The sequence below is a fragment of the Balaenoptera acutorostrata genome, chromosome X (assembly GCF_949987535.1).
Source record: "Balaenoptera acutorostrata chromosome X, mBalAcu1.1, whole genome shotgun sequence".
In the NCBI taxonomy this organism is placed as follows: Eukaryota; Metazoa; Chordata; class Mammalia; order Artiodactyla; family Balaenopteridae; genus Balaenoptera; species Balaenoptera acutorostrata.
This window is the reverse complement of record NC_080085.1, coordinates 3473598-3489406: the sequence shown is the minus strand read 5'-3', so window position 1 is coordinate 3489406 and position 15809 is coordinate 3473598.

Here is a 15809-nt window from a genome sequence, read left to right as displayed (position 1 = left end):
CAACTACTGAGCCTGCGCGTCTGGAGCCTGTGCTCCGCAACAAGAGAGGCCGCGATACTGAGAGGCCCGCGCACCGCGATGAAGAGTGGCCCCCACTCGCCGCAACTAGGGGAAGCCCTCGCACAGAAACGAAGACCCAACACAGCCAAAAAAATAAATAAATAAATAATAATTAAAGGTGCTAATAATTTTTTTAAAAATGTATTTGAAGAAATTATGGCTGAACATTTCCCAAACCTAAAAAGGGAAACAGATATCCAGGTATAAGAAGTACATAGGGTCCCAAACAAGATGAACCCAAACAGACACACACTTAGACATACTGTAATTAAAATGGCAAAAATTAAAGACAGAGTATTCTTGAGGCAGCAAGAGAAAAACAGAGTTAATTACAAGGGAACCCCCGTAAGGCTATCAACTGATTTCTCTACAGAAATGCTGCAGGCCAGAAGGGAGTGGTAAGATATATTCAAAATCCTGAAAGGGAAAACTCTGCAGCCTAGGATTCTCTACCCAGCAGGATTATCATTTAGAATAGAAGGAGAGAGAAAGAATTTCTCAGACCAGCAAAAACTAGAATACAGCAATACTAAATCTATCCTCAAATAAATATTAAAAGGTTTTTTTCTAAATACAAAAAAGCAAGAAGCTATAGGAAAGAGAAAATCACAGTGGGAAAGTAAATCATTTAAATAAGCCAGTGCACAGATTAAAAAAAAAATTTTTCACTGAAAGCAATGATAACCACAATAAACAGCAAAAGGATAAATATGAAGATGTAAAAGAGGACATCAAAATCATATAAACTGTGGGGGAGGAGAGTAAGAGATGTAGATTTTTCTTTTCCAGAATGTGTTTGAGCCTATATGACTCTCAGTCTAAAGCAAGCAGATAGGAAGGGGTTAACATACTTGAAAATCAGGGAAACCACAAATCAAAAACATACAATAGATTCACAGAAACCAAAAAGAAGAGAACACAAGCATAACAGAAAAGAAAATCATCAAACCAGAAAAGGAAAAGGAAAGGAACAAAGAAGAAATACAAACTCAATGGGAAAACAAGGTTGAAAATGGCAATAAATACATATCTATCAATAATTACCTTAAGTGTCAATGGACTAAATGCTCCAATAAAAAGACACAGAGTGGCAGATTGAATAAAAAGTAAGAGCCTACAAGATGCTGCCTACAAGAGACCCACTTTAGGTTAAAAGACACACAAAGATTGAAAGTGAGGGGATGGAAAAAGATATTTCATGCAAACAGAAATGACAAGAAAGCAGGGGTATCAATACTTACAGCAAGCAAAATAGACTTTAAAACCAAGGCCATAAAGAAAGATAAAGAAGGACACTATATAATGATAAAAGGATCACCACAAGAAGAGGATTTTACACTCATCAACATATATGCACCTAATATAGAAGCACCCAAATACATAAAATAAATACTAACAGACATAAAGGGAGAAATTGACAGGAATACAATAGTAGTAGGAGACTTTAATACCCCACTCACATCAATGGACAGATTTAGGCAGAAAATCAGTAAGGCAACAGAGATCGTAAAGGATACAATAGAACAGTTAGAATTAATTGATATTTTCAGGAGGTTACATTCCTCCCCCGCCAAAAAAAATCAGAATACACATTCTTTTCAAGTGCACATAGAACATTCTCTAGGATTGACCACATATTATGGCACAAAACAAGCCTCAACAAATTTAAGAGTACAGAAATTATTTCAAGCATCTTTTATGACCACAAAGGCATGGAACTAGAAATCAACCACAGAAAACGAAATGAGAAAAAAAGATTACATGGAAACTAAACAACATGCTACTAAAAAAACCAGTGCATCAATAATGAAATCAAAGAGGAAATTTAAAAATACCTTGAGACAAATAACAATGAAAACACAACCATACAAAATCTGTGGGTTGCAACAAAAGCAGTTCTTAGAGGGAAGTTCAGAGTGATAGAGGCCTTCTTCAAGAAACAAGAAAAATCTCAAACAACCTAACCTCCCACCTAAAAGAATAAGAAAAAGAAGGACAAATAGCGGAAGGAAGGAAATAAAGATCAGAGAGGAAACAAATAGAGATTAATGAAACAACAGAAAAAAAATCACTAAAATCAAGAACTGCTTCTTTAAAAGGGTAAATAAAATTGACAAATTTCTGGCCAGGCTCTCCAAGAAGAGAGAGGATTCAAAAAAACAGAATAAGAAATGGAAGAGCAGAAATCACAACGGATACCACAGAAATACAAAAACCATAAGAGAATACTATGAACAAATTGGACAACCTAGAAGAAATGGACAAGCCCTAGAAACACTGCAGCCCACCAAAACTGAATCAAGAAGATAAAGATATTTGAACTCATGGATCACTAGAAGTGAAACAGAATCTGAAAAAAAGAAAACAAAACAAAAAAACCAGAAAACAACTCCCTACAAACAAAAGTCCAGGACCAGAAGGCTTCACAGACAAATTCTACCAAACATACAAAGAATTTATACCAATCCTTCTCAAATGCTTCCAAAAGATTGAAGAGGAGGGAACACTTTCAGAGACATTCTAAGAAGCCACCATCACCCTGATACCAAAACCAAAGACATCACCAAGAAAGAAAATTACAGGCCAATATCTCTGATGAATATAGATGCAAAAATTCTCAACAAAATATTATCAAACTGAATCCCACAACATATAAAAAGATCATACACCATTACCAAGTTGGATTCATCCCAGGGTCACAAGGATGGTTCAACATACGCAAATCAGTGTAATACACCACATCAATAAAAGAAAAGACAAAACACACATGATCTTCTCAATAGATGCAGAAAAATCATTTGATAAAACTCAACATCCATTCATAATAAAACTTACCAAAATGGGTATAGAGGGAACATAACTCAGCATAATAAAAGCTATTTATGATAAACCCACATCCAACATAATACTCAATGGTGAAAAGATGAAACCCTTCTAACTAAAATCGGGAACAAGTGAAGGACGCCCACTCTCACCACTTCTATTCAACATAGTATTGGAAGTCCTAGCCACAGTAATCAGACGAGAAAAAGAAATAAATGGTATCCAAACTGGAAAGGAAGAGGTAAAATTGTCATTATACGCAGATGATATGATAGTCTGTATAGAAAACCCTAAAGACTCCACACAAAAACTACAATAAGTGATAAATGAATTCAGCAAGGTAGCAGGATACAAGGTTAACATACAGAAATCAGTTGCATTTGTTTACACTAGCAATGAAATATCAGAAATGTAATTTAAAAAAACAATCCCTTTTAAACTCACATCCAAAAAAAAAAAAGAAAAATTGCTTAGGAATAAACCTGACCAAGGAGGTGAAAGACTTACATGCTGAGAACTATAAAACATTAATCAAAGAAATTGAAGCTGATTCAAAGAAATGGAAAGATATCCCATGCTCTTGGATTGGAAGAATTAATATTTGTTAAAATGGCCATATTACCCAAAGTAATCTACAGATTTAATGTGATCCCTATCAAATTACCCACAACATTTTTCACAGAACTAGAAAAATCCTAAAATTTATATGGAACCATAAAACCATTTATATGGAACCATAATCCTAAAATTTATATGGAACCAGAATTACCAAAGCAATACTGAGGAAAAAGAACAAAGCAGGAGGCATAACCCTCCCAGACTTCAGATTATACTACAAAGCTACCATAAGCAAAACAGCATGGAATTGGCACAAAAGCAGACATGTGGATCAATGGAACAGGATAGAGAGCCCATAAATAAACCCACAGACCTACGGTCAGTTAACCTTTGACAACGGAGGCAAGAATATACAATATGGAAAAGACAGTCTCTTCAGCAAGTGGTTTTGGGAAAGTTAAACAGCCTCATGGAAATCAGTGAAGTTAGAATACACCCTCATCCCATACACAAAAATAAACTCCAAATAGCTTAAAGACTTAAATATGACATGACACCATAAAACTCCTAGAAAAGAACATACGCAAAACATTTTCTGACATAAATAGTACCAATGTGTTCTTAGGTCAGTCTCCCAAGTCAATAGAAAGAAAAGCAAAAGTAAACAAATGGGACCTAATCAAACGTATAAGGTTTTGCACAGCAAAGGAAACCATAAACAAAACAAAAAGACAACCTATGGACTGGGAGAAAATATTTGCAAATGATGTGACTGACAAGGCTTAATTTCCAAAATATACAAACAGCTCATATAACTCATTATCAGAAAAACAAACAACTCAATCAAAACATGGGCAGAAGACCTAAATAGATATTTCTCCAAAGAAGACACACAGATGGCCAATAGGCCCATGAAAAGATGCTTTACATCACTAATTATTAGAGAAATGTAACTCAAAACTACAATGAGGTACCACCTCACACCAGTCAGAATGGCCATCATCAGAAAGTCTACAAATAACAGAGGCTGGAGAGGGTGTGGAGAAAAGGGAACCCCCCTACACTGTTGGTGGGAATGTAAATTGATGCACCCACTATGGAAAACAGTATGGAGGTTCCTCCAAAAACTAAAAGTAGAGTTGTTATATGATCCTGTAATCCCAGTCCTGGGCATATATCTGGACAGAACTCTAATTCGAAAAGATACATGCACCCCAGTGTTCACAGCAGCACTATTTACAATAACCAGGACATGGAAACAACCTAAATGTCTATTGACAGATGAATGGATAAAGAAGATGTGGTACATATATACAATGGAATACTACTCAGCCATAAAACAGAATGAAATAATGCCATTTGCAGCAACGTGGATGGACCTAGAGATGATCATACTAAGTGAAGTAAGTCAGACAGAGAAAGACAAATACCATATGATGTCACTTATATGTAGAATCTAATATATGACCTAAATGAACTTATCTACAAAACAGCCTCATGTACATAGAGAATAAACATGTGGTTGCCAACGGGGAGGGGGTGGGGGAGGGATGGATTGGGAGTTCGAGTTTAGCAGATGCAAACTATTACATATAAAATGCATAAACAACAAGGCCCAACTGTATAGCACAGGGAACTACATTCAATATCCTATAGTAAACCATAATGAAAAGAATGTATATGTGTGTGTGTGTGTATATATATATCCGAATCACTTTGTTGTACAGCAGAAATTGACACTATTGTAAATCAACTATACTTCAATAAAATAAATTTTAAAAAAGAAGTGACATGAATTAAGGCCTGAAATAAATATCGACACATGACCCATATATACATATATGTTAAATATGGCATGCAGACAGGTTTAGATTTTATCTCTGTGTTTGTACCTAATTGTATTTAGTAAGATTAGTTGTGGTGCAGCTTTCATTCTCTTTTCATGTTAACTTTGCACGTCTCCCTTTCAGTGTCTGAAGCCACCAAAACCTCGTGTAGGTTTTACAGTTACAGAAGGTGAGTGCTGTGCTCTGACCAGTGATGACATTGGTACCCAGGCAGTCCTGTTTTGGTAGTTTCTAAACCAGCAGCAACACACACATGTTCTGAATCTGAGATGTCAAAGGGAATTATACTACACTTTTAAATTACTAATTGATATACAAGTACTGCATTTGTCCCCAAAGATAGCAGGTTCCTTACACTGTGTTTTCAACTTATTTGGAAATATTTCATTTTGCAACTGAACATCCTGGAAATCAAAGCAGTTAGAACAAAGTCTTTATATAGTGCATTTGATGTTTTTAATTCAGAAAATGTTTGTAAGTTGTGCACTGCTATTGTATTGTTTTTCAAAAACCCATATGCCTACCATTCACAGTTTTTAAAAGATCAAATGTAGCTTGGTTCTGTCCATTACGTCAAATTAGTATTGATAAATTTGAAGTTGGCTCCATGCTATTCAGCTTCCTCTATCTGCAGAGATAGTGGTGGTCTAACTGCTTTATGAAATCCTCACGGAGTCTTCCAATCTACACTTTTCTATTGTCCCTGAAAATATGAAAAATACATAGTGGATATTTTTAAATTATGTATTAGAAGTACATTCATGGATGCATATTTTGCAATTTTTTTTACTCTTTGTTATGCACATAGATCTAGCCAATTCTTTGAAACTGCAGTAGAGTACACGCTGTATGAAAACACTGGAATTTACTTATTTATACCACTTGCTCGGTCTAAGTCATTTCCATTTTCAAATCACATGGCCAGCAGGCAGAAAATTTGGGATCCAACTCAGACTCTGTCAAAAAAAAAAAAATCCCCCAGGGATTAAATATTTCTTGCTTTCTCATTGAAACGTTTTGCTGAGTAACATACAAAAGAAGTTTTACATTTTATTAAACGATACCAAATTGCTCCTCAAAAACTGTGTATAAAGTTCTCATTGCTACAATTTCTCAACAGTGCATCCAGTAGATATTTAAACGTTTGCCAACTTAATGGCTGTGAAATTCTATTTTAATTTTTTATTTCATTACTGGTAAATTAGACTCCTCATGTTTATTGATCATTCAGATTTTCCTCACTAGTGGAAATTTCAGGCTTGTTCTATTTTGCTAGCTTGTTTGAAGACCAAGAAGCAGCTGTTCTTGTCACCCACCTTAATTTAGCGGGTTGTTAAAATGTAGTGATTGAATCAAAACTTGACAGCAATGTACATTATTTTCTAATTAAACGTTCTCATTCCAGTAGGCACACAGCTTGATTTACAGAAGAAATAGTTTTGTAAAAAATGTGGGAACAAGGCACTGAAAAATTTCTTTTTGCTTTGTTGATTGGTGACATAAGATAGTACCTACTTTTAAATATAAGTTCCCTAATAGTTCTCATTTAAAAAAAAAAAGTTTCTGATGCTTGAAACATTCCTGGTTAGAAACTGTCATTTATAATGTTCAAAATTTGTTACAGGGTAGGTGACTCAGTGTTACACTGAATATTCACATCATAGGAGGAAAAGCTTGAGAAATGAGAAATGCCATTTTACTCACCAGCCATACTACTTGAATATCATAAATGGAAATTATTTATATATATTTTAAAAATCTCCTCTCCCTTTAAAAAACTGAATTTGCCCATTTATCCTATAAGTATAAATGCTGTCTAGGAATGTTTAGGTACAATTATGTATATGAAAATGCATATGCTAAGAACAAAAAAACAGTTTTTAACATACTAGTAAGAAATACTTTTGCTACCTTATTTCGTCTTCTCAGTTTTCACTTGAATTTGCCCTTGGGGTGTATTTTCCTGTTCTACTGCTGTGTAACCAATAACCCCTCATTTAATCTTGTAAAACAGCAATCATTTTATTATGTGAATGGATTCTGTGGGTCAGGAATTCGGAGAGCATTTATTGAACATGGCTGGTCTCTGCTCATGATGTTTGGGACCTTAACTGGGAATTTATAAAGGCTGGGAGCTGGAATGAAGTTAAGGCTAGTCTCTTTCTATGTCTGTCCCTGAATGCTGTCAGCTAGGACCTCTCTGGAGCTCTCACAATAGCTCTACATGGTACCTCCAGGTAGCTGCTTGGGCTTCCCCACTGAATGGTGACTGTTTCTCAAGAACAAACCACCTAAGGAAAGCAGGGTAGCATCGTATAACCCTTTATGATCCAGCCTCAGCATTTACAAAGTATCACTTCCTCTCTGTTCATAACTCTGCCCAAATTCAAGATGAGGATTATAGAGCCCTCTTCTATCTGGGAGGAGGCTTAAAGTGGTAAAGTCACATTCTGTGAAGGGGCCGGGGGATGGGAGAAATTGCTGTGGACATTCTGAACAAATACAGTTGGTCGCAGGGTGTATGTGTGTGGAGTTTTGAAAATTTAATTCCCTTGAGACATGTGAGTGATTTAAATATTCAGATTCCCTTTTGTTGTACCCTCACATTGTTCTGTTCACACACAAAAAAATATGCATGAATAGATAAACCCTAAAGCTATGAAACAGCGGTAATTTTTCCTATTCTAGCAAAATTTATTCCAGTAAAGGACAGGATAGAAATCTTGGCCCTACCCGAGATTTATTTTTTTAATTTATTATATATTTTTATGTAGTCACAAGTAAAACCTACCTGGAAGAAACTTCTACATTCCAAAGTTATCTTTGTCTTAGCAGCCTATTGCCAATCCTTATATTAAACTCAGAGATCAATCTCTGTGAAACAGAATGAGGTATGAAATGTTATCTCAGGAAGAATACTGGTCAGTGACTTTTTCATAATGAAAACACATAAGGAAGAAATAAGCATTGAACACGGCATTTAATAAGACTGTCTTTTTCACGTAGGATGCATTTGCCTAACATAGAAACAGCATCAACATTTGTCCAAGAAAAAAAATATATTGCTGATGCTCTCTGCCATATGGTCAAAAGTGTAAAACAATTTGCAGACCAATAGCTTGCTTATCAAAAATATAAAATTGTTGGGAAAAACCGTGGACCAAGAATCCCATTTGGAAACTCACTTGAGGGTTTTGTAGTATTGAGATGATTAATTATATTAATAATTGTGGAAGCCGCAGTTCTTATTGTAGAAAAAGGGAGACATAAATATGTAACGGTGCACAGACAGAAGCCAGAGAAAAAAGTGCCCAAGATAACGAAAACATGATCTTGTAGGCCTGTCACACGCTGACATTCTTGGAGTGATTCAGTGCATGGGAAATGGGTTGGGTCTAGGCAAAATGGTGGTTAATTTGGTTATATCTGTTTTGTCCCTACTTTCTCTGTCTAGCCTAGTTTTCTTCGCCAAAACCAAACTCTGTGATGTCATCACCTCCTAATTCTCTTACCTGGGAAAGCTGTTCATGGATTTAGTATCCAGTTAATAGGCAGTGTGGTAATAGATCACTCAGGTGGGTGGTGAAACCTAAATACTGAGATCTATATCCAGCTGAACCCCCTTGTTACCTGGGTGGGGTTTGACCTGTCACAAACTCTCCTTTTCATTTTGTCATTTATAGGTTGAGCAGCTGAATATAAGTTTCTCCCTGATTGAATCAGTAATCAAAAACTTGGGCTTCCCTGGTGGCACAGTGGTTGAGAATCTGCCTGCCAATGCAGGGAACACAGGTTCGAGCCCTGGGCTGGGAAGATCCCACATGCCGCGGAGCAACTAGGCCCGTGAGCCACAACTACTGAGCCTGCGCGACTGGAGCCTGTGCTCCACAACAAGAGAGGCCGCGTAAGTGAGAGGCCCGCGCACCGCGATGAAGAGTGGCCCCCGCTTGCCGCAACTGGAGAAAGCCCTCGCACAGAAACGAAGACCCAACACAGCCATAAATAAATAATTAATTAATTAATTGATTAATTGGTTAATTAATTAATTTTTAAAAAAAACTTCCCAAGAAAAGTTCAGGACCAGATGGCTCCCTGGCTAATTCTACCAAACATCAAAGAACTAATACCAATCCTGCTAAAACTCTTCCAAAAAATTTAAGAGGAGGGAACACTTCCAAACCCATCTTACAAGGCCAGTATTACCCTGATACCAAAACCAGACATGGACACCACAAGAAAATAAAATTATGGGCCAATGTCCCTGATGAATTTAGATACAAAAATCCTCCACAAGGGGGGGGGGGGTGGAGTCAAGATGGCAGACTAGGAGGATGGGGAATTTGGGTCTCCGCACAACTAGGGCACCTACCAGGCACCGGTGGAGGACCACGGACACCTAAGGGGATGGCAGGAACCCCCAGAGACTGGGTAGGACGTGGGCAGGGGAAGAGGAGAAGTGGAGCCGGGATGGGACCAGTGCCCTGGAGGGGTGGCTCGGGGAGGGAAGGGGTTCCCAAACCCAGAGGGGCCCCCCCACAGTTAGGGGATCAACGGGGACAGGGTCCAGATGCTCGGGAAAGCAGAGGGTCAGAACAGAACGTGGCCAGCATTTCCCCTGCCCACTTGGGTCCCGTGGAGCCTCCTGAGGTCCTGAGCCTAAACCTCCGCCCTCTGGCTGTGCTGAGCCTAAGCCCCACCCCTGCATCCCCACCCAGGGCCTAACCTCTGAACTCTGCACTCTGCTCCGTTTCCAAGCCACAGGGGGTCCTGAGCTTAGGCCCTGCCCCCAGCTAAGCTCCACCCCAGCCTAAGCTCCACCCCAGCCTACGCTCCACCACCATAACCAAGGCCTTTTCCAGGTTTTTTTTTTTTTTACGTTGTGGTTCTGTTTTACCTTGTTGTTTCATTTATATCTATTTTTTTCTAATAAATCTTTTATTAATTTTATTTTGTACTTTATACTTTGTTATTGTCTGCCCCTTTTGGCTCATTCCCTCCACCCCCCTTTTTTCTTTTCTTTTGCCATGCTGCGTGGCTTGCAGGATTTTTGTTCCCAGGCTGGGGGTCAGACCTGAGCTCCTGTGGTGAGAGCTCCAAGTCCAAACCGCTGGAATAACAGAGAACCTCAGACCCCAGGGACTATTAAGCGGAGTGAGGTCTCCCAGAGGTCCTCATCTCGGCACCAAAACCCAGCTCTCTCCTACTGCCTGCAAGCTCCAGTGCTGGACGCCTCAGGCCAAACAACCAGTAAGACAGGAATACATCCCGACCCATCAAAAAAAATGAGACGACAAAAAAATATGTTACAGATGAAAGAGCAAGGCAAATACCTACAAGACCAAATAAATGTCCTATAAATATCAATTAAATCTATCTTGTCTATTGTGTCATTTAAAGCTTGTGTTTCCTTATTTATTTTTTGTCTGGGTGATCTGTCCATTGGTGTAAGCTGGTTGTTAAAGTCCCCCACTATTATTGTGGTGCTCTGTGATGACCTAGATGGGTGGGATGGTGGGGGAGGTCCAAGAGGGAGGAGATAGAGGTAGATAGATAGATAGATAGATAGATATAGATATATAGCTGATTCACTTCATTGTACAGCACAAACTAACACAACATTGTAAAGCAATTATACTCCAATTAAAAAAATGATAACTATTAAAAAAATCCTCAACAAAATATTAACCAGTTGAGTTCAACAATACATTAAAAGGATCATACATCATGATCAAGTGGGATTTATTCCAAGGATGCAAGGATGGTTCAACAACTGCATATCAGTCAATTTGATATACCACATTAACAAAATGAAGGATAAAAATCATATGATCATTTTAATAGGTGGAGAAAAAATTTTCAATGTTCAGTGTCCATTTAGGATAAAAGCTCTCAACAAAGTGGGTATAGAAGGAATGTAACTCAACATAAATAAGGGCACATGACAAGCCCACAAGTAACATCATACTCTGTGGTGAAAAGCTAAAAGCATTTCCCCTAAGATCAAGAAAAGACAAGAATGCCCACTCTCGCTTTTATTTAGTATAGTATTATAAGTCCTAGCCACAGCAATCAGACCAGAAAAAGAACTAAAAGACATCCGTCACTATTTGCAGATGACATGATATTGTATATAGAAAACCCTAAAGACTCCACCAAAAAACTGTTAGAACTACTATAACAAATTCAGTGAAGTTGCAGGATACAAAATCAATATACAAAAATATGTTGTTTCTATACACTAATGACAAGCTATAGGAGAAATTAAGAGAACAATCCCATTCACAATTGCATCAAACAGAATAAAAGACCTAGGAATAAATTTAACCAAGGAGGTGAAAGACTTGTATGCTGAAAACTATGAGACATTGATGAAAGAAATTGAAGATACCAAATAAATGGAAGGATATTTTGTGCCCAAGGATTGAAACAATAGTGTTAAAATGTTTAGATTTCACACTATGGACGCTGGTCTGCAGAGCCAGGAGCAAGGCCACTGCCCACAGTACCCTGTGAGCAAGTGAAACTAGAAAGCACAAAGAAAGAAAAAAGAAGATGGCAGAGTAGGAGTTGAGCTCACCTCCTGTCATGAAAACAGCAAAATCACAACTAAGTGCTGAACAACCATCAACAAAAAAACTACCGAAAAAGATATTCTACATACAAAGACAAAGAAGAAGCCATAATGAGACAGTAGGAAGGGCACTTCCCATCCCTGATGGGTGGGTGGTCCACCACCTGGAAAATCATTATATTGCACAGGTTCTCCCACAGGAGGGAGAGTTCTGAGCCCCACATCAGGCTTCCCAGCCTGGGGCTCTGGCATCAGGAGTAGGAACCCCCAGAGCATTTGGCTTTGAAGGCAAGCAGGGCTTGATTACAGGAGCTCCACAGGACTGGGGGAAACAGAGACTCCACTCTTAAAGGGCGCACACAAGATTTCATGTGCACTGGGACCCAGGGAAAATTAATGACTTCATAGGAGCCTGGGCTAGACCTACCTGCAGGTCTCAGAGGGTCTCCTGGGGAGGCGGGGGTCAGCTGTGACTCACTGTAGGGGCAAGGTCACTAGCAGCAGAGGCCCCAGGAGATATTCCTTGCCGTGAACTCTCCCAGAGGTCACCATTTTGACACTGAGACCTGGCCTCATCGAACAGCCTACAGGCTCCAGTGCTGGGATGCCTCAGGCTAAACAACCAACAGGGTGGGAACACAGCCCCACCCATCAGCAGATAGGCTGCCCAGAGTCATCCTGACCCCATAGCCACCTATAAACACACCACTTGACACAGCCTTGCCCACCAGAGGGACAAGACCCAGCTCCACCCACCAGAGTGCAGGTACCAGTCTCTCCTACCAGGAAGCCTACACAAGCCCCTGGACCAACCTCACCCACCAGGGGGCAGACACCAGAAGCAAGAAGAACTACAATCCTGCTGCCTGTGGAACGGAGACTGCCAACACAGCAAGTGAGACAACATGAGTTGGCAGATAAATGTGTTCCAGAGAAAGGAACAAGATAAAACCCGAAAAGAACAAGTAAGTGAAGCGGAGATAGGCAATCTTCCTGAAAAAGAATTCAGAGTAATGATAGTAAAGATGATCCAAGATCTCGGAAAAAGGATTGCAGGCAAAGACCAAGAGGATACAAGAGATGTTTAGTAAAGAGCTATAAGCTTTGAAGAAGAGACAGAGATGAAAAATACAATAACCGAAATGAAAAATACACTAGAAGGGATCAATAGCAGAATTACTGAGGCAGAAGAACGGATAAGGGAGCTGGAAGACAGATTGGTGGAAATCACTGCTGCGGAACAGAATGAAGAAACAAAAATGAAAAGAAATGAGGACAGTCTGAGACCTTTGGGACAACGTTACATGCACCAACATTCACATTATAGGGGTCCCAGAAGGAGATGAGAGAGAGAGAATGGGCCTGAAAAAATATTTGAAGAGATAATAGCCAAAAACTTACATAACATGGGAAAGGAAGCACTCACTCAAGTTCAGGAAGTGCAGAGAGTCCCATACAGGGTAAAACCCAAGGAAGAACACACCAGGACGCATATTAATCAAAATGACAAAAATTTAAAGACACAGAGAAAATATTAAGAGCAACAAGGGAAAAGCAATAAATAACGTACAAGGGAATGCCCATAAGGTTATCAGCTGATTTTTCAGCAGAAACTCTGCAGGCCAGAAGGGAGTGGAATGATATATTTAAAGTGATGAAAAGGGAAAATCTACAACCAAGAATACTTTACCAAGCAAAGCTCTTGTTCAGATTTGATGGACGAAAAAAAGATTTATAGACAAGCAAAAGCTAAGAGAATTCAGCACCACCAAACCAACTTTACAACAAACGCTAAAGGAATTTCTCTAAGTGGAAAAGAAAAGGCCACAACTAGAAACAAGAAAATCACAAATGGGAAAGCTCACTGGTAAAGGCAAACTTAGAGTAAAGGTAAGATATCGTCCACACACAAATATGATATCAAATCCAGCAATCGTGAGAATAGGAGAGTACAAGTGCAGGAAATTGGAAATGCATTTGAAATTAAAAGACCAGCAACTTAAAACAATCTTGTTTATATATAGACTGCTATATCAAAATCTCATGATAACTGCAAACCAAAAATCTGTAATAGATACACACACGCACACACACAAACACAAAAGCAACCCAAACACAACACTAAAGATAGTCATCAAATCACAAGGGAAGAAAAGAGGAGGGGAAGAAAAAAGACTTCCAAAAACAAATCCAAAACAATTAATAAAATGGCAGTAAGAACATACATATCAATAATTACCTTAAACATAAATGGATTAAATGCTCCAACCAAAAGACACAGGCTTGCTGAATGGATGCAAAAACAAAACCCATATATATGCTGTCTACAAGAGACCCACTTCAGACCTAGGGACACATACAGACTGAAAGCGAGGGGATGGAAAAAGGTTTTCCATAAAAATGGAAATCAAACGAAAGCTGGAGTATCAATACTCACATGAGACAAAATAGACTTTAAAATACTGTTATATGAGACAAAGAAGGACACCACAGAATGATCAAGGGACCAATCCAAGAAGAAGATATAACAATTATAAATATATATGCACCCAGCAGAGGAGCACCTCAGTATATAAGGCAAATGCTAACAGCCATAAAAGGAGAAGTCAACAGTATCACAGTAATAGTGGGGGACTTAAACAGCCCACTTACATCAATGGACAGATCATCCAGACAGAAAATCAATAGGGAAGCACAGGCCTTGAGTGACACATTAGACGAGATAAACGTAACTCATTTTATGAGGCCACCATCACCCTGATACCAAAACCAGACAACAATACCACACAAAAAGAAAATTATGGGCCAATATCATGGATAAACATAGACACAAAAATCCTCAACAAAATACTAGCAAACCGTATCCAACAATAAATTAATAGGATCATACACCATGACCAAGTGGGATTTATCCCAGGGATGCAAGGATTTTTCAACATCCACAAATCAATCAGTGTGATACACCACATTAACAAATTGAAGAATAAAAACCATATGATCATCTCAGTTGATGCAGAAAAAGCTTTTGACAAAATTCAACACCCATTGATGACAAAAACTCTCCAGAAAGTGGACATGGAGGGAACCCACCTCAACATAATAAAGGTCATATAGGACAAACCCACAGCCAACATCATATTCATCAGTGAAAAGCTATCAGCATTCCCTCTAAGATCAGGAGCAAGACAAGGGCATCCACTCTCACCACTTTTATTCAACATAATTTTGGAAATCCTAGCCATGGCAATCAGAGAATAAAAAGAAATGAAAGGAACCTAAAATGGAAAAGAAGAAGTAAAACTGTCACTGTTTGCAGATGATATGATACTATACATAGAAAATCCTAAAGAAGCTATTAGAAAAGTACTAGAGCTCATCAATGAATTTGGTAATATTTCAGGATACAAAATTAATACACAGGAGTCTCTTGTATTTCTATACACTAATAAAGAAAGATCAGAAAGAGGAATTAAGGAAACAATACCATTTACCATCACATTAAAAAGAATATAAATACCTAGGAATAAACCTACTTAAGGAGGCAAAGGACTTGTACTCCAAAAAGTATAAGACACTGATGAAAGAAATTGAAGATGACACAAAGAGCTGGAAAAATATACCATGTCCTTGGATTGGAAGAATCAATATTCTTAAAGTGACTATACTACCCAAGACAGTCTAAAGATTCATTGTAATCCCTAACAAATTACCAATGGCATTTTTCACAGAACTCAAACAAAAAGTTTTAAAAGATAAATGGAAACTCAAAAGACCCTGAAAAGCCAAAGCAATCCTGAGAAAGAAAGCTGGAGCTGGAGGAATCAGGCTTCCTGTCTTCAGACTATACTACAAATATATAGTCATCAAGACAGTATGGTACTAGCACAAAAACAGAAATATAGATCAATGGTACAGGATAGAAAGCCCGAAAATTAACCCATACACCTCTG